This window comes from Homalodisca vitripennis, chromosome 6 (genome assembly GCF_021130785.1).
Source record: "Homalodisca vitripennis isolate AUS2020 chromosome 6, UT_GWSS_2.1, whole genome shotgun sequence".
Taxonomy (NCBI): Eukaryota; Metazoa; Arthropoda; class Insecta; order Hemiptera; family Cicadellidae; genus Homalodisca; species Homalodisca vitripennis.
This window is the reverse complement of record NC_060212.1, coordinates 42,872,850-42,896,452: the sequence shown is the minus strand read 5'-3', so window position 1 is coordinate 42,896,452 and position 23,603 is coordinate 42,872,850. Positions and strand designations below refer to the sequence as shown.

The 23,603-nt window shown below is 33.4% G+C and overlaps 1 protein-coding gene across 3 annotated transcripts in view; it reads left to right on the top strand.

The window, feature by feature from the left end:
- The window catches only part of LOC124364314 (cysteine-rich motor neuron 1 protein-like), a 210,511-nt gene that overhangs the window by 88,385 nt on the left and 98,523 nt on the right, over window positions 1-23,603 (top strand). The gene's annotated exons all lie outside the window — the stretch shown is intronic.

The window sequence follows — 23,603 nt, the reverse complement described above, 5'->3', positions numbered from 1 at the left end:
TATTGAGAACGGACAATGCTACCTGTATTATGGATGACGAAAACATTGCCTTTCAGGAAATGATGATAAGCACGATGCATATTGTGGGGGCGTGAGATAAGATTTTCCTATTTTGATCACCACTAAATGATTCTGAGTAATTTAATTTTAACATAATAATAATAATAATAAACACAATAGTTTTAACATTATCACACCCTTGAGTTGAAATAATACATTATTACTAAATAAATGAAGTCTTCCTCTTCTTCTACTCTCCTTGCCTTTATTCCATATAAGGAGTCTGCCTCTTAATGGGGCTTTGCCATTCTTAACGATTTTGCGTTATATCTGTAATCAAATCAAATCAAATCTTCAAATTCATTTTATTTTGCATTTTGACAATAATACATTGTTTTGCAACGTCAGTTTAAAAAAGTTAAAACTCTAAACTAATATTTACATCCATCCATACTTACAAGCATCACACACGCACACTCATTCAATTTGGTACACCAGGCCAATACCAATTCTCCCAGCGACTATCCATGAACTCATCAACCGAGTAAAACGCATTCGCCACCAGATGGCGCTTCAGTCGAGTCCGAATGTTTTTAGATTATCTGTTTGTTTGATGTACTCAGGGAGTTTATTAATAAGCATAACACCAACTTGAGACGGCAAATGCTGCTGGTCTGTGCTGTTGTATTCGCAAGTTTTCCCTGCCTCCTGTTCCATACTGTTGATGTCTCGGCCTTGTATGAAAGTACACTTTGTCCAGCAGTACATAACCATATCTAGCACGTAGAGGCACATCTTGAGTTATGTTCTTGGAGTTAGTTGAGTCCAAGTGGTGGACAGTGTCATTTATATTTATGTTTTTACATACTATATTTACACCTTTTATAAACTGATCTCTCAATGATATTAGTTCATTATTTATAAAATCCGGTAGCAAAAGATTTGTATTTAATAAAAAATAGTATTTTATCTTTTTCCGTATTTTTTTAAACGAATGATCAATGTCTGCAAAAACGATAGGGATTATTTCAAATATTTTATAAAAATCTTACCTATGATAATTATTTTATTAGGTTTTATAATTGATTCATAGTATCACAAGAAGAATGAATGTATAATTTATAATAACGTTCTAGTCATAATTTGGTAACTTGAACGGACTGAGAAGTGTGTTTAGAGACTCTTATGAATAATACACTACATTTCAAGATTTTTTAACAAATCAAGAATTAAATTTGCACAGAGATACAGCAGCTCGCAAAATTGTATTCAATGTTTAATTAGGTGCGGCTGTTTTGAAGGATTACTTGTTCCCAGTAGAGACGCTGCCTCAAGTTTCCCTGTTTACACCGGCGGTTTACATTGGCGGTTAATTACGCACTGTACGCTTCTCTGCAATCTCAGAGTGTTCGCTTCAAAAACCTGATTTGCTGTACATTTTTACTTTGTGTCGGCGTATGGTTCCCCCAGGAAGTTCTCTCTATGACAGTATACGGCAATCGATGTAATCTTTTTAACTTTCGACTTTAAGACCTCCCTCGGAAATGGAGCTAAAAGAATTGAGTTGAAATTTTACATAGACTTAGCTTAGTAACTGTAATATAGGTCTAAAGTGTTAAAATCCACTCACTTAAAAATATTCAAAAAAGAACAGGCAATTTTATAACTTTTGTTTCAGCGTAATTCAATTGATTAATTTTCTAGCGTCATTTAAAAACACACTTACCAAGGCTTAGCTAAATATGAAGATCTATACATATTATTTTGAAAAATATATTTAGTGGTGAATATAATGTAGCCTACTGGCAATTGCCACTTCACATGTATTTGATTGTTTCCGCTTAGGATGACGTTATCGAACAGAGAACCCTTAATTTAAATTAGTTCCTAGTTGCTTATTTCATTAGTTAATTAAATGCCACGGTATCTCATACGGTTTTGCCTTTCATCTTATCTGCTGTATTAAAATTAATGTTACTACGTTTAGATAAAAATTAAAAACATCTAAAAAACTAGAATTAAAGTGTTTTTAATACATGGTCATTTTATATTTTACATGGTTATCATGAATTTTTGTTTCAAACGGGTTTGTGTTTTATCCTTGGAAGGCATTCAGAGGTAAGTGCTTTAAAATATGGGCGCTGATGAGAAATGAATTGGACAACTCTCTATGATTACCAACGATTTTGTGGAGAAATTGAATGGTAAAGTGAAAACGATTAGAATATTCAAAATTGTTTTGATGTCAGAAGAGTGTTTCAAGTTTGAAGAAGTGTTCTCTCGACACTTTTATCTAGAAACATGTTTTTCTGTGTGACAATGGCCGTCCACATAGGCAAGTTATTTAGTGACTGTCATTAGTGTTTTCATCAGAAGCATCTTGAAGGTTAGCGTCGTAATAATTAAACGATATCGTTAAAAAGATCGCGTTGCAGTCGTAGTTAATTCAAGCACCAATGTTTTCGACAGCATACAAAAGGTTTTCTTTAGACACGATAAGTGCGTTAACATTGATGGGGAATTATATAGAAAAGTAGAAAAAAGTGTAGAAAATATCAATTGCTACAAAACATTTACTTCAATGTTATATAACCAAACAGTACTTAATAAAAACATGTCTTGCATAAAGAGTTAATGCGTGCATTAGGTTTATGTTTAACTGTTAGGATTAAATCATATATATTTGCAAGAATAATTATCATGGGTTTTGTCAATTATGTTCAGTATACATTTGTTATTAAAAGCTTCATATTGAATAAAAATTATAAACCATTAGCATCAACAAATGCTCGTATTTTTTAGATTCATTACCATCAAAACGTTAAAACCTTAGTTTATACAGTGAAAAATGTATAGCTTTGATAGGAATCCTCATTTATAACGCAGTTTTAAATTTGACAAAGACCCAGCCTCAAATATTTGATTTCTCGGTCAATTTAATTAAATCTGTAAATTCCGAGAATTTGTTGATGATGCGTTTAGTTATTATACGCAATGTTCCCCGTCTTTGTTGACTTATTCAAAGTACACTTTGGAAGGAAATTGTTACCGCTTTTAATAATATTTCAATTAAGGTGTCTGGATTCCAGGAATTCGTTCGTGATGCGCTTAGTTATCATAAAACAATGATCTCTGTCTTTGTCGCCTTATTTAAAGACAAGTAAACTAAGTCAGGAAGAAATTTGTTGGCGCCTTTAATAATACTCGTCCAATTAACACGTACCGATTCCTGGAATCTTTTGGCGATACACTTAAAATTTTCTTTATTTCATAAGGCAATATTTTCTGAAAGCGTTGAAAGACTCAATTATATATTTTATACAACACAATTATGTTTATTTAAATTCAAGATTCAAACATTTATTTTGTCTCAAGGTATATTAATTACCCCAATCTTTTTTACAATCGGTAACATTAAAATTTTATTCATTTCGGAAACAGAAAAAGTTTATTGATCCCAGCGACTTTGTCATGATCTCATCTATGGAATAAAACGTATTCGACAGTAAAATATCTCTTAATGGAGTTTTGAAACCGATATTTGTTGCCGTTGCTCTTTTAATCGACGTTTATCGATTCCCGTAATATGACGCCTATGCGGTTTTATCCTATATTGATAGATTTCTGACACACAACATGGTAGTTGTGATTTCCTGACTTTGGTATTATTTGTTTATTTTATCCTAGTTTGTGGTTATGTATTAGGTTAGTTATATACCTGAATAAGAGATCAGACTGCAGGTCTCAAAACGTAGTGTTACCGATTTTTTGTTTCACTGAACAATGGCTATTGTCGGAAAAAATTCTGTTTCCTTCACAATCCTTCCATCGTCAAAATAAACTTCAAGCAAAGGACTTCTGTATTGTTAACAGGCATATTGACAGAAGAGGAGATCTTGATAAATGTTTCGAAGAATCAGAAGAAGCGAGCGTAATACATAGTCAATAATACGAGCCAAGGTTGGTGTTATTTTCGGTTCCAGGGGGAAATTGGAGGGGAATGTACATTTTGCATCATTACTTGCTGACTTGTACTCTGGGTGTGCGACTTTCCTTGTCACCTCGTACACAAGGCAACAAATCATTGCAGACTTCGGTTTATAATGTTTACCATTACAATAATTCCGAGCCTTAGGACACTAGCCGGGAACCATCAATGGAGTTCATATATGAGCAGAGGAATTTTCTGCATCCTTAAATTTTTATAACAAACACAGGTTGTTTGATGTTTTTAGTATTGATTATTCCGTAGAGGAAAGAAGATACACTTTGTTGAATAACGAATATGTCTTGTATGAAGCGAATAAATCCTTTTTGGAATAGATTTCGAAAAAAAAACTATTTGTTAAAGTGGAGTAATGTTTTTTATAGACTTCCTCAGATTCCTCAGTCATATTTTATCGCTTGCCAATTATATCCTCTCTTTATATCGTCATCCTAATTTAATTTTAATATTACGTTTATAAATCTCGTATTGGCTATACAAAATAGATGTTACCTCTAAAATATTTAACATAAAGAATTATAATTAACATAAATTTTCCTCTATAATCCAGATTTTAACACTTTATGTAATTATTCTTGCCTAATTACACGAAATTTAATCAACGCTTACTTTGATGGTATACCCAAACTGTTAGTGTCCAATAACCCTGGAGAAAAAGGTTTTTTTCTGCTTTGTGTTTTCAAAATAATTTTTTTGTTTTTGAGCATTTATTTTATTTCTGTCTCATTCACTATGGCGTCATATTTTAGCGAAATATGCTATCATAAAAGAGGGCGATTTAAAGTGCATAGAAACACGAATGGAAAAACGTCATTGCGTCAAGGCGACAAGTATTTCACATTGCGGAGATGCGCCATTCAAATGGGACACATATGGGATAAACATCGAAAAAATAGGGTTCGGTGAATTATTTAATGAGGAAAAAAGATTTAATATGAATAACAGATGCGTAAGCGTGACACTGATACAGAGAGTGTCACATGGTTTACTGAGAACAGCTTCAGTCACATGTGCGGTCAGGTTCCGACACCGCTGACTCTGCTATCTCCACCACAGCTATTTTTACACTATGGTGTCATTAGGTTTCGCTTTCTGCGTATTATTATTATAAGATAGATTGACAAACTTTCTTGACATTATTTTAGACTTATAATAAATAAACTTTATAAAAATTTAAATTTAAATACATTACAGGTAGTTTAAGAACATTCTGGAATTCAGTTCAGGAGTATCTCAAGGACACGTATTCGGACCATTACTGTTCAGTCTGTATTTTTATCATAAAACAGTGTACTGTATCTACGTTTTAGTGGTATCACGCGCAAATTCACCCCATCAAATATCAACAGTTAAAGGGAATAGACAGTTTTGGACCTAACGATCCTGAGACTCTCAGTAGAATTAGATAACCTTCACCTATATGCTTCTGAAAAACATTGAACTTTTGTTCTGCATAATAAAGCAAAATTAAAGTATAAAATGTCTTATTTTGCCAGGAAAAGTTAAGGTTAAGAAGTCCCCTCTAACACTTAATTTGGAGACCAATATTTTAAAGGTACTTCCGAACTACCACCAATGGCAGGGGAGGCGGACTGCTTGCAAGTACAGGATCGTTCAGCGGTCACCCATCCAAGCAGCAGCCACTCTCGGTTGCTTGATCCGGTTATCTCGTGATAACCGCTGTAACCACTATACCGATACTTTGGAGATAGATAGTTTAGTTGATAAATACTTGACCCTTATACAATACTTTTCAATTTTGTATTTGGGACCGTTTGTACCACTGCTTGTCGAGGCACATTCAGGCAATTGGGTTAATAGTGAACATTCACTTTCGCTGTGAGACCCTCACAGAGAAGGGCGTTTGAAGGGTCCACAACCCGCACGCTGCTCGGTTTTCTACCATATGTATTGAGTTTTAATTCATATTTCTAAATTCAAAGCTCCAAAATTATTAAATTACAGATTTGTAGTAAGAATCATTTCAAGAGTAAGGCAAAGCATCATTTGGGGAGTTTATTTTCTTCCCCCCTTTTTTTACGAAAATTGTTGTAGATTTCTATAGTTAAAGCATCCAGTATAAGCTAAGTAGCTCTTCAAGAACTGCAATAAATTGTTTCAATTCAATGTTAAATTATTGGAAAACCTTTTTTTATTAGTTATGTAAAGCTTTAATGTTTGCCACCCAAGCTGAATTCGTCAATAATAATCTTTCAATTAGTATTTCTATTTAAAACTAATGCAGTAATACATAATCTGGTTTATTTTGCAACATCTATCAAAGATAATGTGAAACACGCATTTTAACACATGAGTTATAAGTTAATTAACGTACAAATCGCCTAGTGTTAGTAGCGTGTGACATAAAATCCACGTTAAACCCAGTAATATTGAGGGATGCCGTCAAATAGTAACAAAGTCTCGGAGCATGTCGCAGTTTAAGTGGCAATCTATCGGCCGGGAATGTGTGTCATTTGCTTGAATAATGTCGGCTCCATAACAAAGAGTCGACTAGAGTCACTATCGATGTTTTACGGTTTTGTTCTGCTGAAGGTTTTAATATATATTTATATATATGTTTTTTTTTTTTTTTTTTTTTTAAGAAAGAACTTTATTTTTCCCAATATATTAGTTTCAATACATTGTCAAAATAAATACTTAATGAATGCAACATTCATTATAATAGTGCAAAAACTTGGATAATTGTATAACTTGTATCATAATTGTTTATCTTACAAGACTTAAGAATTATTGTACACTCACATATACAAACCTAGACATTTATATATATATATATATATATATATATATATATATATATATATATATATATATAGATACAGAAAGAAAGAAATATTTAACCTTCCAGGCTTAACCTTGTTTGGAAGATCATCATAAACATACAAATCCTTGTTAGTAACCCAGCTACCAAAATGCAAATATTAAATTAAAAACATATATAACGCAACTTAATAAAGTTAACCATAAATTAATTCATGCATCCTATTTTTTATTCTTTGTCAAAATTGCAGATAATGTTGAAATTTTCAGAGTCCATATCCCAAATAAGCTACTCTTTCCCTTAGACCTCTTAGAAATTTATACTACAAGTATTACCGATTGAAGCGTAGACATGAAATTGTGTTGTTATGAAATTAACAATAAATATTGGATAACAATATACTTAGCAAAAAAAAAAAAAAAAAAAAAAAAAAACTAAATAACAAGTCTTACAACAGTTTTTACAAATCTATATAATTATAACTATCAATTTTAGTTGCAGTCAGCTGCATTTTCTACACTAGGTAGAGAAAAACATATGATTCGTTAATTTTATCATGGGAAATACATTGGCTGAGCGTTAGTGAAGCCTGTCATTCGCAGGAGTAGTAAATGCTATTGCTCTCTGTCTATCTTTATGTTTGTCCGCACGATATCTCGAGAAAGAACTGGCATAGGGACTTAAAGTTTTGCGTGAAGATTCATTTCTATATAAACAACTCGGAGTTCGATGATGGGCCATGTCCCTCCACGGGGTTCGGCTGAGAGTTAGCGAATACTCTTACATTTTTCTTACGGTTAAACATGGTGGCGACAAAATTCCAGCTTAAGTACATTTGTAAGCAAACTGAGTACAATCACATACAACATGCGACACGGTGACACGTGTAGATTGCAGTAAAGATTTGAAATTTAGCATGCAACCTTAACGAAGCCCGTTACGCGATACTTGGTGTGGTAATATTCTACCTTGCCGTATCTTGCGGTCATGCCTCAAAGTAAAACACGTGCCTCAAAGTCATTTCCTTATGTGAGTCTGCTCGTTTTTACTTACAAATCATAGCTAATCAACGTCAGAGCTTTGTGCTTGCACGGTTATAAAATGTTGTATGTGATTTACGTCTAATTGAGGGCCAAACTTTTTGCAAGGACGTTGTATAAGATGGTATGAAATAACAAGAAACTCGACACAAGAACAACATGTCGAAAAATATAGAAGTGAAGTTTAATGGCAGAAAGTGTGTCACTTTCAATCTTAAGATTGATCGAAAGTTGATTAAGAGCTGGCCTTAGTATGGCCTTGAGTTTCCCCATAAGAAGAATGTTAAACCGCAAACTCTGTAAGCCCTGATTTTCGTTCATAGCGTTATGGGTAATTTTAAAGACATACGTCCAAATGTCTTTAATTCTTCTTCTATAGTGTTTAATTTTGAAGTAGCCTATTTAAACTGTGAAGTTCGAAAATGTTTCAGATTTTTTTATATAACCATGAAATGTATATGAAAAATTAATCAGCGTTTTGTTGCGTGTTATAATTGTGTTTAAAATGAAATTGCCCATAATTTAGACCAAAAATAAAAATAAAATCGTAAACCTGCGTAAAGTATAATATTGTTCGTACTTTGCTACAGCCTAGATGGACGCCTGTGCCATCGGTTGTTAATGAATTTTACTTATTACTAATTAAATTATGTAATTGACTTTCGTGCAATTAAATTTCAATTCTTAACTAATATTCAGATTAATTTTAAAACACTAGTCATCTTCTAAACGTCTTGTGTTTCAAAAGTGTTTACGTTATCCCATTTTCGACCATTTCGCGCCAGATATGAATAATTATATTTGTGTGTTTTTTTTAAATTATTTCCTATCTAAATATTCTTGAATACAATGTACATTGTATCATTAAGAACCAATAAAAAATATAAGCAAAACTGTGTAAAATTAAGTACCTTTAGACTTACTTATTTTATTTTTATTTATATTAACTTATCATTTCCTATTTCTTGGGAAATTATTATTCCAAAATAACCTTTCACACTCGTAAGAATTTGGCAGCTCTAAAAGGTCTGTTACATGATGAAGTACTCTAGTGTGCCCAAATGTTACGTTGATCGATCGCAATCAACAATCACGGTATTACAGCACGTATTACCGACCGTATTACAGAGCTTTTGCCAATCGGACGCGCGGGATTGATCACCCACTTTAGTTAATTAGAGGCGTAATTGGTACTCAAATTTTGACACTAATCAGGCTTTATTTGCCCCGATTCTGGACAAATCTCCGATCCCAAGGCAAAACCGTTACGATTTATGCTCTCCGTCGATGTTTATGTAGAATGTTGCATTAAGCAACACTTCTGTTTTGTCATAAATGTTAACGTAAAGTTAAAGGATAAATAAATAAAATATTTTGTTTACTGGCGTAGTCTTGGTTCTTTAATGCAGTGAAAATACTAGAAAAATTATCAAAATTGTTGTTATGTTGAAAATTTTTTACCAACAATAGGAGTATTCTCTTTCAGTGAATTCATAAACATGTCTTTGTTACGTTTGAAACGATGTGTAATTTGTTTGTATAATATGTTTAAGATTGTGTACAAGTTGTGTATAAAATATATACCCAAGGCAATTCTTAAGGCAAAGTACACAAAGTACTACACTTTCTTTAATTAATGTCTTAAATTATATACTATTTTAGAACATTCATCCTCAGCCTTTTACAAAAATTAAATTTGAGAGTACCCAATTTTTACAAATAATATTGGATTTTTTATACAAAACACACGGGAAAATCTTTTATAAAACACATTGTTACGTTTAAAATTACTTAATCCAAACTATAATTTAGAAGAGGCTCTAAAATTTAATAAATGGTCAATTTTACGTAATAATATTTTTTTAGTAGTTAAAGGCACTCCTAAATATATTTTCAATAATTACTTTAAGTGTGATATTTTTAATTTTTGTACATGGGCTTCTTATTATAATGTTGATGAGATATTTACATATTCTCAAAGGATAGATGACTTCAGTGGTAAATCCGCCCATAAAAACCACTTTATAGTGAAAATTTCAACGAGTTTCGGTGATAAGCTGGAGGGTTTTAATTATTCCGGTCCCAACAATCCCCACTGCCACATCAAAAGTTCGTCATAGTCGCCTAGAGGCCGATATCGCTCTTTCACTCTCTCCCAGATAAAACGTTATTATCCTAACTCTTTAGATTAGCAGCTTCGCTCTCTGTTGGCGTTATTGCTTTAGACAATGTTATATATGCATTACTAGCGTACTTTATTGAAATTACTAGTAGGAAATAACGTAAATGTGTTTTTAATTACTTTAAGTGTTTGGACGGATCAATTAAATCAAACCTTTGTGAACTGCAACTCCATTAGTAAATTGCTATTCAATATGAAAAAATGGGCTAAAGTATCTGTAAATTTACGTTTATCACTTTTCATAAAAAAACTTAATGTAATGATAATTTTAACATTTATTTTAAAGTAAAGGATTTAAAATTTTAAGATGAGATGACTTTGTATTCTTGGCTTTCATGCAAAATGTCATATGTTATTTTTCAATTATGTTTCTGTGTTCCGTGAACATTTTAAAACGTGAAAAATGTAGGCTTTTGACATTTTGTATGAACTGCAAACGACACGGCGAAAACATTTGTTATAACTACTTGTAAAAATGTCGATGAAGATCCGAGATTAGGCAACGAAGATACTGTCATTCAGTAAGATTTCGAACATTTGCCATCTTTATATATTACAAAACATTATAAAACTACGTTTCAAGGATTGAAATCTACCCCTTTCTTCAGGCGTAAAAAAATCTTAAGGCATTAAAAAACTAAAAAATGGACTGCCACTCAGAGTTAAAATAATTAAGTGATACCTGACGAAATGCTTGAAGTCCAGACAGGAGCAAGCGATGTCACCGGACAGAAATCACAAATTTTGTCAATTCACTATTGGTGTTAATATCTAGGCTCAGTTACATATTATAATGTTTTTATTTATTTTTAAGGTAAACTAAACTCACTGTACCGAAACCTAGTTTTGTAATCGTATGCTTAGCGTATTAATTAAATTCCAAATAAAATAAAACATATATGACAAATATCAATATATTTAGACTATAATATAATTATATAATAAACTAAATATTTAGTCTATCCAATTGAATTTCCTTTTAACATCTCAAAACCATTCCTTGGGTCTGGTAGATTTATCATCAGCATTGTTTATGTAGGTCAAGTAAACGAGCTGCATTTAAATCAACTCAACGCCTTTCAGGTACAGTATTAATCTCTACTTGGGATTTGATCTATTTTGGGAAGGTTCAACAATATTATTAAAACCTTAATCCCGCTTTAACTTTGTTTCAGACGTAGTTTTATATCTTGTTCATATTTTTCCTCTTAAAAGTAGTGCTAGATCACGTGTTATTTTTAATTACATTCTGCGATCATGTTGAATCACTTTTTTGCCTTGGTCGTGAACTGAACTTATTGGATTTGAAGAGATAGTTTTTAAGTTATTTTAATTATTGAATGCAAAATGTCACTATTGCCTTAGAACACGCTATTAGTTGTTTTAATACATGTTTGGTTGAAGTCCAGCCTAAAAATTTCCTATCGTTTAAAAAGTTGCATATGGGTATGTACGTACAAGATAGAAGTAAGCCACACCACGTGTCGCGTAACAGGCTTTGATGACGTTGCATGTGATTAATTGTCTATAGGGTAGCTAATTTAATGAAGCTACTATTTCACAAGTTAAATGATGGTTGTACAGACATATTTACAGACGGACAGAAATGAAGTTTTTCTAGCAACTCGAGTGATAGACATCGTTTACGCTCAGCCAATAAAATATAAACTAGTAACCATATTTCTACATTTAATAAATTCCGTAATAATTAAACTTCTAGTATTTTTTAACTTTAAAAAGACTAACGTAGAAGATTGTAGTTCCGCAAAAACGCTGTTTTGTTATCTTAGAAGAAGAAGCTCAAAAAATTGCTGTTAGTCCTAAAAGAACCTTTAGGTTGCTTCCAGAGTTACAGGATACATTCTAGATAGGTAAGGTTGGAGGTAGGGGCCGCCTCTTGTTAAATCCATGAGTTTCTCATGTTCTGATGTTAGGCATTAATCTCAGTAAAGTATCTACAAGATAATAAGAAGGGGAATTCAGCTCTATACCAGCCTCTCCACTTAAAGCAGGCAGAAAGGGTGGTTTTATCGAGGCTAGCAATAGCCCTTAACACTTAAAGATCCCCACTAACTTCAACAGTCATCTCACGCAGTAGACTATACCTATGGATCTACCCTTGCACTCTAATATCTTGATATTTGCGGGTAGTGGTGTGCCGCTGCTGGACATCTACAAGGTAATCCAGTTTTAAGTGACACATCCGTTTTTACTGTACCCAGTGTAGGCTCAACTTGAAGGCATAAACCAGCTAGAAGTATATCCTCCTGGAGGAATAAATTACTTTCAATTACACTAAAATTAGGGTATACCTTATGAAAGCATTGACAATTAATAAGAAAAATATTCACCTGAAACTTAGGTAGAGATGTTGAGATAAACAAAAGCACGAAACATGAAAGCTTGGTCTAAGAAAAGATAGAACTCAATATTAATGTTGTAGAAATCTCAAGAATGCAAACTTGCACCAAAGCACCAAGCAAGGAACGCTGAATGATCAAGCAGGCCGCGTGCTAGAGGAATGAATGCATGATGCAAACACTCCCTCCGGTCTCGGATCATTTTGTGCCCGCTTTTGTGATTGCTTGTAATTTCTGTTCATTTGGGCCAGCAATCATCTGAAATTACAGCCAAATGTGCGAATCTACATGTTTCCCGGCCTGCCCACTCTGTAATCTCGCCTCTATTAGCCCCCGCAGTAATTAATTCACCGGTTGTTTTACATGTAATTGTGTTTGCCATCGGAACATCAGTAATTTACCGCTAGAGAACGTGATGAGGCGCCACATCGGGTTCGAGTTAATTAAATAACCTGATTATAATATCGGAAATTAGAGTCAGCTGGGGAGCAAAACACTTTTAAATATATTGCTTACTCCTGGTTTTACCGTATTATTATATGGATGAATTGTTTTATCAGACTATGGGTAAATAACTATACATATCTTTTCCTTTAAATTATAATTTGATGCGAATAATAAAATAAATTAATGGAAGCAGCCAATGCCGAAGAAAATTTAATATTAACAACGTTGTTTCTATTGGATCTTTTTTCATTATCTACATTTTCAACCATGTACATCAATAACATGTACACATAATGTCACTATTTTGGGAAGGGTTGATATTTCACCTTCTGCTCAGTACAGCTTTTCTAATTGGTTAAGTGTCTCAGTATTGTATTGTACTTCTGGAGTCCGGAGTCCACTTCCGTCTGAAGAAATTTAAAAGAACTCGGCGACAAAGACGCTCAGAAGAGTGCACTCAATCTTGAATCTGATAAGAGAATGATAACACCTTTTTATCTATACAACACTGAATGGTTGTAGATAAACTAAACAGAGGTCTTTTGTAGTCTAGGCGTATGATGTCGAAACGTTGTAAGGAGTTCGTGTTGCACGCCCTTGTCGCAGGTCTTTTTGCAAGTATTCAGCCGGATGTGGACTCTAGATTCCAGGAGTCAAGTCTGCGACAGTTTCAGATGTCAGACGCTGTACTGAGCGGAACGTGAAATGGAGTAAACGGAACATTCACAATCATTTTTATTCTTTAAATCCAAAGAGAATAGTGTACTTAAGATAACATTTAATAATTCATTTAAAACGTTACTAGTACAAATATAAGCTAAAATTAAGTAGTACACAATTTACAAATGAAAGCCATATATCCCTAACTATTAAATAAATATATTTTATATAATTTTTTTCTATTTAATTTTATTTTTACTTTCTTTATAGTTTTTTTAGAAGGTCACTAAAGGATTATCGTATTTTGATGAAAAATGTGGACCAAAACACGTTTAGATTTCACACTGTGGTGTGTACACCGCTTGGACCAGTCATTAGAGTTCGCCCAAGTGGCTTCAATAACAGTATTAGTCCTTTTCCTCATTTTAGAGGAATTCTTGGTATTTAAAATTAAGCTAAACATTCAAGGTTAATGAACTATCTTTCATTATCTTTCAGCGATTGTATGGTTGACTGCATCATTAATGATGTGCGTGTGTTAAATTCTAAGTTACCGGCTATGAAGAAATATGAATTTACATTCAATGTATTATTGCATTCCTAGATTATTCAAATACCACTAGGAGATTTACTCTGTTTTAGTAATTATTTCAGTTAACACAATATATAAATGTGTCATATAATTATATTGATTAGAGTAAGAGAACAGAATAACCATTGATATTTTTTAGTTCTTTTAAATCACAACGTCATTCGTCAATGTGAATTTTAATGTTAAATAACAAATGTTGATGGCATATATTTTAAAATAAAGCAAATAACGATTTTGACTCTAAGTCTATCCACAATCGAATGCCCTCACAGTCGAGCCCGAACCAAAGAAATGCAGACGGTAAAGATGTGAAGATAGTAGGTGTTAGCGCATATGTGTCCGCCGCAATAAACATGTACTGGCCCGCTATCAGCTCACGGTCTGCCGCCTGATAACGCAGGTTTATGGCCACCACATCTGTCTAGGGGCTTGATTCACGGCTAGCCGTCGAGCGATGAACACAGGTTTGGTGCCAACCCTGATTTTTGAGGTTGAGCCATGACAGTGACTTCCGCTCTGCTGTTACTACGGAGCAGATGCTACAACTATAACAGAATTGTCTAAAATAGCGTACTAACCTGTGAAACTTTTCGTAATCTAGAGCTGTTAATGTTACAACTGAACAAAAAATTATCTGAGATACCGTACCAGCCTGAGAAACGGTTTGTAATCTAGTACTGTTGGTGCTACAACTGCACACATAATTGTCTGAGATACCGTGCAAGCCTAGAAACGTTGTTTAATGTAGTGCTGTCGATACTTCAACTGTAAACATATTGTCTGAGAAAACGTACAACCTGTGAAACTGTTCGTAATCTAGAGCTGTTAATGTTACAAACTGAACAAAAAATGATCTGAGATACCGTACCAGCCTTGAGAAACGGTTTGTGGTCTAGTACTGTTGGTGCTGCAACTGCACACATAATTATCTGAGATACCGTGCAAGCCTAGACAACGTTGTTTAATGTAGTTGCTGTCGATACTTCAACTGTAAACATATTGTCTGAGAAAACGTACAACCTGTGAAACTGTTTTCGTAATCTAGAGCTGTTAATGTTACAAACTGAACAAAAAATGATCTGAGATACCGTACAGCCTGAGAAACGGTTTGTGGTCTAGTACTGTTGGTGCTACAACTGCACACATAATTGTCTGAGATACCGTGCAAGCCTAGAAACTTTGTTTAATGTAGTGCTGTCGATACTTCAACTGTAAACATATTGTCTGAGAAAACGTACAACCTGTGAAACTGTTCGTAATCTAGAGCTGTTAATGTTTACAACTGAACAAAAAATGATCTGAGATACCGTACCAGCCTGAGAAACGGTTTGTAATCTAGTACCGTTGGTGCTACAACTGCACACATAATTGTCTGAGATACCGTGCAAGCCTAGAAACGTTGTTTAATGTAGTGCTGTCGATACTTCAACGTAAACATATTGTCTGAGAAAAACGTACAACCTGTGAAACTGTTCGTAATCTAGAGCTGTTAATGTTACAACTGAACAAAAAATGATCTGAGATACCGTACCAGCCTGAGAAACGGTTTGTGGTCTAGTACTGTTGGTGCTGCAACTGCACACATAATTATCTGAGATACCGTGCAAGCCTAGAAACGTTTGTTTAATGTAGTGCTTTGTCGATACTTCAACTGTAAACATATTGTCTGAGAAAAACGTACAAACCTGTGAAACTGTTCGTAATCTAGAGCTGTTAATGTTACAACTGAACAAAAATGATCTGAGATACCGTACCAGCCTGAGAAACGGTTTGTGGTCTAGTACTGTTGGTGCTACAACTGCACACATAATTGTCTGAGATACCGTGCAAGCCTAGAAACTTTGTTTTAATGTAGTGCTGTCGATACTTCAACTGTAAAACATATTGTCTGAGAAAACGTACAACCTGTGAAACTGTTCGTAATCTAGAGCTGTTAATGTTACAACTGAACAAAAAATGATCTGAGATACCGTACCAGCCTGAGAAAAACAGTTTGTGGTCTAGTACTGTTGGTGCTACAACTGCACACATAATTGTCTGAGATACCGTGCAAGCCTAGAAACTTTTGTTTAATGTAGTGCTGTCGATACTTCAACTGTAAACATATTGTCTGAGAAAACGTTACAACCTGTGAAAACTGTTCGTAATCTAGAGCTGTTAATGTTACAACTGAACAAAAAATGATCTGAGATACCGTACCAGCCTGAGAAACGGTTTGTAATCTAGTACCGTTGGTGCTACAACTGCACACATAATTGTCTGAGATACCGTGCAAGCCTAGAAACTTTGTTTAATGTAGTGCTGTCGATACTTCAACTGTAAACATATTGTCTGAGAGAAAACGTACAACCTGTGAAACTGTTCGTAATCTAGAGCTGTTAATGTTACAACTGAACAAAAAATGATCTGAGATACCGTACCAGCCTGAGAAACAGTTTGTGGTCTAGTACTGTTGGTGCTGCAACTGCACACATAATTTGTCTGAGATACCGTGCAAGCCTAGACACGTTGTTTAATGTAGTGCTGTCGATACTTCAACTGTAAACATATTGTCTGAGATGACGTACAACCTGTGAAAACTGTTCGTAATCTAGTGATGATAATGTTACAACTGAACACAGAATTATCTGAAATACCGTACCAGCCTGAGAAACGGTTTGTAATCTAGTACCGTTGGTGCTACAACTGCACACATAATTGTCTGAGATACCGTACTAGCCTAGAAACGTTGTTTAATGTAAGTGCTGTCGATACTTCAACTGTAAAACATATCGTCTGAGATGACGTAAAAACCTGTGAAACCGTTTCGTAATCTAGTGATGATAATGTTACAACTGAACAAAAAAAAATGATCTGAGATACCGTACCAGCCTGAGAAAAACGGTTTGTGGTCTAGTACTGTTGGTGCTGCAAACTGCACACATAATTGTCTGAGATACCGTGCAAGCCTAGAAACGTTGTTTAATGTAGTGCTGTCGATACTTCAACTGTAAACATATTGTCTGAGATGACGTACAACCTGTGAAACTGTTCGTAATCTAGTGATGATAATGTTACAACTGAACACAGAATTATCTGAAATACCGTACCAGCCTGAGAAACGGTTTGTAATCTAGTACCGTTGGTGCTACAACTGCACACATAATTGTCTGAGATACCGTACTAGCCTAGAAACGTTGTTTAATGTAGTGCTGTCGATACTTCAACTGTAAACATGTTGTCTGAGATGACGTACAACCTGTGAAACTGTTTCGTAATCTAGTGCTCTTGATGCTACAAATTGTACCGAATTGTCTGAGATAGCGTAGTTACCTGAGAAACTTCTTAATCTAGTACTGTTGGTACTACAACTTTACACATTCATTGTTTGAGATAACGTACAAGGTTAGTACGAGTTTTGTGTTAGAAGGAGTCAATAAATATAACCATGCATTTATTTACTACTGGACTGTAAAAATGAAAGTGTTCCTAATAGATTTATTACTATGCAATATAGAACTAGAAAAGCTCTGCATAATTAAAAACAAATTAATTCATGATCCACAGCTTCAATTTACAATGCGAATATTCGCGGTAATTAGTAAAAACTCATTAGTACATAAAATGCATGCTAATAAAAAGCGATGTACGTAATGCATGCATTTAGTTAAACCTTGATTGTATTAATTGCAAAGGAGATAAATCATTCATACGGACGAGGTGTGCTGAAGTCCGGGGATTATTTCTGTTAGTTCTGTGGTCCTACGCTAGTGCAGCGCCACGTAACTTCCGGTTTTATATTATCTTACTCCATTGAGTGCAGTTTGGGCGCTCACTTTTCGTGCCTTAGTTTATAGCATTGTATAAGTTCTCTTGTATTACTGACATTCTGGAAATAATTTATATTATTATTCGACATTAACTTTTATTTATATCGAATTTGTTTGTTACAGGTGAGCAACATATATTAGATATGAAGAGTAACACATTTGGTTGTAAGTATAAAATTATGATTTTCTTTCAAAACCGTTCTTTGTTAAATAATAAAGAAAACTGAGGAACACATTCTTGATGAAACGTATTGATAATGTCTCTAAGTTATTCTAAGAAAACAATTAACGTGTCATTTTTATAGTTTTATATATATATATATATATATATATATATATATATATATATATATATATATATATTTTATATGTATATCAGTAATAAATAACAGAGATGACAGGATTTTTAATATGAACAATCTTTTAGTACCACAACAAATGAAACACGACGTTTCGATGCGGTATCATCCATCTTCTTCAGGTGTAACATTTCTAAAACACAAATAAAAGTATCAACATGTTAACAATAAGTCGCCACATAACAATGAACACAAAACTTCAAAGTTAAACCAGTAAGTTTATATGTAAACATACGTGAATCCAGAACCAGATAGGAAAATCTTAACACAGATGTACAGTTCCATCCTTAGATGTGATTAAATTAAACAAAGAATAATTAGTTGCTGTAACCGCATTAACACGGCCATTCAAAAAAAACACTTTCTCGTCCATTTGTTGTAATCATTTATCACCATTCCATCAATAATGGAATGTAAGTATACATCTAGTTATTTTGAAGTACACATTCAGTAAATACAATCGGGATATGAAAAAATCTTCAGTTTGGAATCAACACAGTCACATTGTTAAACAGTAGATATTCCCATGCGTTAGTAATAAAACTTTACATCTCCATAAGAACAGTGTGATAAAGCACAAACATATGTTCTCTTGTATGTAATCCAGGAGCCTAGAATCTACTTGATTTGTAAAAACAGACAACTTATTATTTTCTTTATACCGATGTAGGAATCTTTCCTTTGAAATAAAACGATCGCCAGCTGCCGTAAGTTTGGAAGGGTGTCGAAATGGAAGGGTATTAAAAGGGATAAACATATTCAATCATATTTTTTAATATAATTCTATTTTTTAGCCTGAAGCCTGTACCGAGTGACAGACGTTAGTAAATATTAAATCAGCTCATCATATATAGACTGTTACAGTGGCGACTTACAGTCGTTTTATACTTGTATGACAATGCTATAACTATTATTTATCCGTCTGACGGTCTATTTTAAGAGCACGGAGGTAAGTAATATATAACATATAAAAATAAAAAATTGTTTCATAATTTTAACCTTTTAAATACCATCTAATTCCGAACTCCACCGAAACTAGTGCGGCTTATGTTCGATTTATTTCTCAGGAAAAGTTCCTCTATCGATTTCAGGAAAACCCGGGTTGTGGGCTTATACAGTGTAAACTGGCTCTCCTAGACTCGTACCTGCACAATCTTGATGCAAATACAAGTACAAGGTTTTCTTATCTATACTGTACCAACATGAATTTCATGGTGTTAAATATTAAAGTAGTCAACTATATCTCCATCTACGAGTATATGTAAATTACGTTAAATGTATTGGTAAGTATAGGTAAGTTACGTCTGTTACGGTAGACTAGTGACGTGGTCTTGCCTGGTATAATTGAATTGATATTGTCACCCTTCATTTGTGGTTAATGAGACAGAGTTAATTATGTGTAGCATTTCTTGACGTTAATTGTCTCCTTTAAAATTAGTAGTATTACTTTCGGTCTGAGTATGATAACGCAGGACATTAGCAGATTAATTACAATTTCAACGATTCTGGGTAAACCAGCGAATAAAGTATTTTTATGGATTTTATAGTATACTATGTTCACACAAAAAATAAAAAAAGCACCGAACAAAAAAATGCTTACGGTAATTTTAAGGTAACGTGAAGTTTCGTTGAATATTAATCCTGGAAAGTTATGAAAGTGATTTCTATTTTATCAAACAGTGTTTTCTCAGTATTTGTCATAATCCTTTTATATCACTTTAATCTCTGTTCACCACAAATAGATCAGCTTCTGTGAATCTTTTATCTCTAGCGATTCCTTTTTGTTCATAACTAACCGCAGTTACGTGATCCTTTCTTGAAACTAGTCATAGCTGTTAACCACAAATCATGAAGCTTTCATGTGACTTGTGTCATCCTTATCCACCGACTTCTGTTAGCTTTCATGACATTCATCCTTCCTGATGACCACAAATCGTACAGCTTCCCATAAAACTTCAAACATTTTTTAATCTGAATCTTATGTTTACCTCAAGTCGCGAATATTTATCTTTCATTTATAATAATATTTTAATGGAGGATGTTACGGAGATGAAGTAATTAGACATCTGCTAAGCATTACATTCCAACTTAGAAAGTTATGCACAGTCAAGAAACGAAGAAGCCGTCATCTGATTCTAATGTTTTCTAGACTAAATTATCATAGGGTGGTGTTCTACCTACTGCAATAAAACAGTTAGAAGCATATCTCAAAGATTTGTTGGAGACCGATGGAGGAGTAAGTTAAAAACTTTTACTCAGTGATAGGGTTAGAATAACAAAAGCTGAAAATAGATTGTACAAGATACAATGGAGGGGAATCCATTAATATTATAGTAATTTTAATAACTCTGTATGTATTTTAACACACTTTGTGTTGTAATTTTATGCAGTTCTTTACATTGTTGTATGTACTTTTTTCAAATTAGCGCTGAATTAAATATGTTAGAATACCACAAAACGTATGGTATACTATGATATTATGCTTTCTTATCATTGACATTGATTTAATACGCAGTAACGTATAACAGATAATTTGAATCTTCTCTTTCACTTTCAGTGTTTTATGTCTAGGTAGATGAGACAGGCGGGTAGCTTTTGTATATCTATATAATGTTAATATATCGAAACATTTGCAGAATGTTTTATTGGAATTAAAGTTTGCATTAAATTATATACACAGTCTGTTGGATCAAAATCTTTTTGATTTTAATTTTTTTACATTTTCCACAAATACAGAAAATATAAACCCCTCCAACTATGGAATTTTTCTTTACCCTCTATCATTATGAGAGCTAAGATTGTTGTCATTATAAATATTATTTAGATTTGGAAATCTCTAGTAAACAGAACAAATTAATGATGTGTAATCCTTGGCTTACAAAATGGTAATTAAGAAATCGCCACAAGTGACATTACATTATTTGTATACATCTTTGTCCTAAGAAACGATGTAAATATTGCATAGCATGAGTCGCTATGAATAAAATATAAAATTACATTAGATTTGAAATTCTAATTAACATTTTTTAAATATCGTTGTTTTTAGTAATAAAACAATTGTCAGACAATAAAATTAACATATATTAAAACATAACTTCGGAATTCATTACCAACCGCACCAACCGGTTCATGCTAGTGACATGGTCAATGAATTTATCAACTGTTTTAAATTAATAAAACAAAACAAAGTACCGTAATACATTTTTAACCGAATTACATAAAAGTTTTTTTTATATTTATTTACGGAGGCCATTTCGAAAATTCACGCCGACTTAAGGAGGAAGTTGCTTGTATCTTCTCAATCTGTATTGAGAAGGTCTAAGATTTTCACAATACCTTGTAACGTAGTTATGAACACGTCCTGGAACCATTGAATACCGACATTGTACAATAGTTTCCGTATATGAAAACATGCCAATGTTAGTATTTTGAGTCCCTAAATTAATTCCTTAATGGTTTTTTTTGCATTATTATATTATTATTATTTCATGTTTCAAAATTGACCACCAATAATTACGTTTTAGTTTACCTACACAATTTAGTAAATATTTCAGCAAAGCGAATGACCGATACGTTATTTACTACGCAATGTTATTCACAGAAAACACAAATTTAATTCACTACTGTGGAACTGGTTGGCGGGCCGCGTAATAAAGCGGTAGGCCGCCAGTGGCATGATTAATTACGATGACAGGCTTGACAGATGAGCGTGGAGTCGGAGCTTCCGCGGCCTTGTAGTTGGTGTGCGGTTATTCGCTCTCCTCCTACGCTATTATGTGCATTTAATGTCCTTACGTACAAATAACATGGGGAGAATGTATTATTTTGAGTAAAAAATAATTTTGCACGTTTTATTACAAAATATTTTTAGTATCTGGCTACAAAAAGTAATCCTCTTACATGATTTAAAAAAAAGTATTGGTGTAATTAAATTTCCATAGCTAGTAGTGGGATCTTCTGTTATTAGGCCTGTATAAGTAATTGAAGCAAAACCACCAAGCAGATTTTAATTTGTTGTGTTTTTTCTACATGTTAAAAACCCTTCACGTAAACAAATTTATATATATATTTTTTTAAGTGTGTTTTTGATTATGGGTGCATCCAAAATATATTAAAATTGCGTTCATTATCCAACGTTTGAAATCATCTCTTCGGTTTGTAAAATTGTACATGTTGGACAGCCAGGCTTTTTGTGACAATTAGACTGTAACAACTAGGTTGTTAAATCTAGACTTTTGTGACAGCTATGATTTGTGTGATAACGGGCTTTATGAGGCAGTTAGGTTATTTATTACAACATTTCCGTGACAGCTAGGCATTTTGTGACAACCAGGTTATATTCACTAAATTTGTACCATTCGTTTGTTTTATAATATTTAAAACTACTTTATCGCAACTTCACTGCAACACAATTTGTTGTTGTTGGTAAATACCGTGTTTTATGTTTCCGCCCTATATAGGACTGATTGAATTAAATTCCAATCACTACCTACTACATTTTATGGTCGAATTCAGCGCTTATTGATAAACAACGTAAATCGAAACAATAGACACATTTAACCGTATTCTTCTTCTTTAATCTTCTTCAATAGACAATGGTCATCAGATTTTAAAATGATACGATAATTTAAATATAATTGCTCAGCCTTAGTAGTGCACGTGTCAGTGGGTGGGAGTAACCTAATTAAGCTAAAATAGAAGTAATTCCGGCGATATCCGTGACGTAATTGCGTGGGTTATTATCTTTATAGTGAGCAAGGCGCCACTCAGTATCACAGACTGTATGCCGCGTGCCGTGTTGGTTTACTGCCTCCCCCCCTCTAACGCGCCAACTACGATATAATTCATGGTCAGGGTAAATTTTTTAGGATCATGCTATTCATACTGAGTTTTACATTATAATTTTTAAATCTAATATCATTTTAAAAAATAGCTGGGTATTGCACTGATTGAAAATGCAATGAACATTTCTTAAGGCAATTGTCTAAAAGCCATTGCAATTATTAATACTGAGAAATAAAAAAAAATATTTTTCAAAAGTTAATAAGACCGTTTAAAACAATGTTAAACAGTGCATTGATTGAATATGCCATGCATATATCTTGTAAAATTTGCCTAAAAGCATTGTTATTATTCATAATGAGTAATATGTAAAATTATTATTTAAGACTTAGTAAGACCGTTTTAAAAAATGGTGGACAGTACACTGATTAGAGATACAATAAATATTTCTTGTAGTATTTGCCTGAAAACCATTGTTGTACTGATTTGTCGATAAATAGGTACCATAATACTACTACATCCTTATCTCTCGCGTTCACACCCTTAATGTGCACCTCAAATCTAGGACCAATGTTGTATTTGAA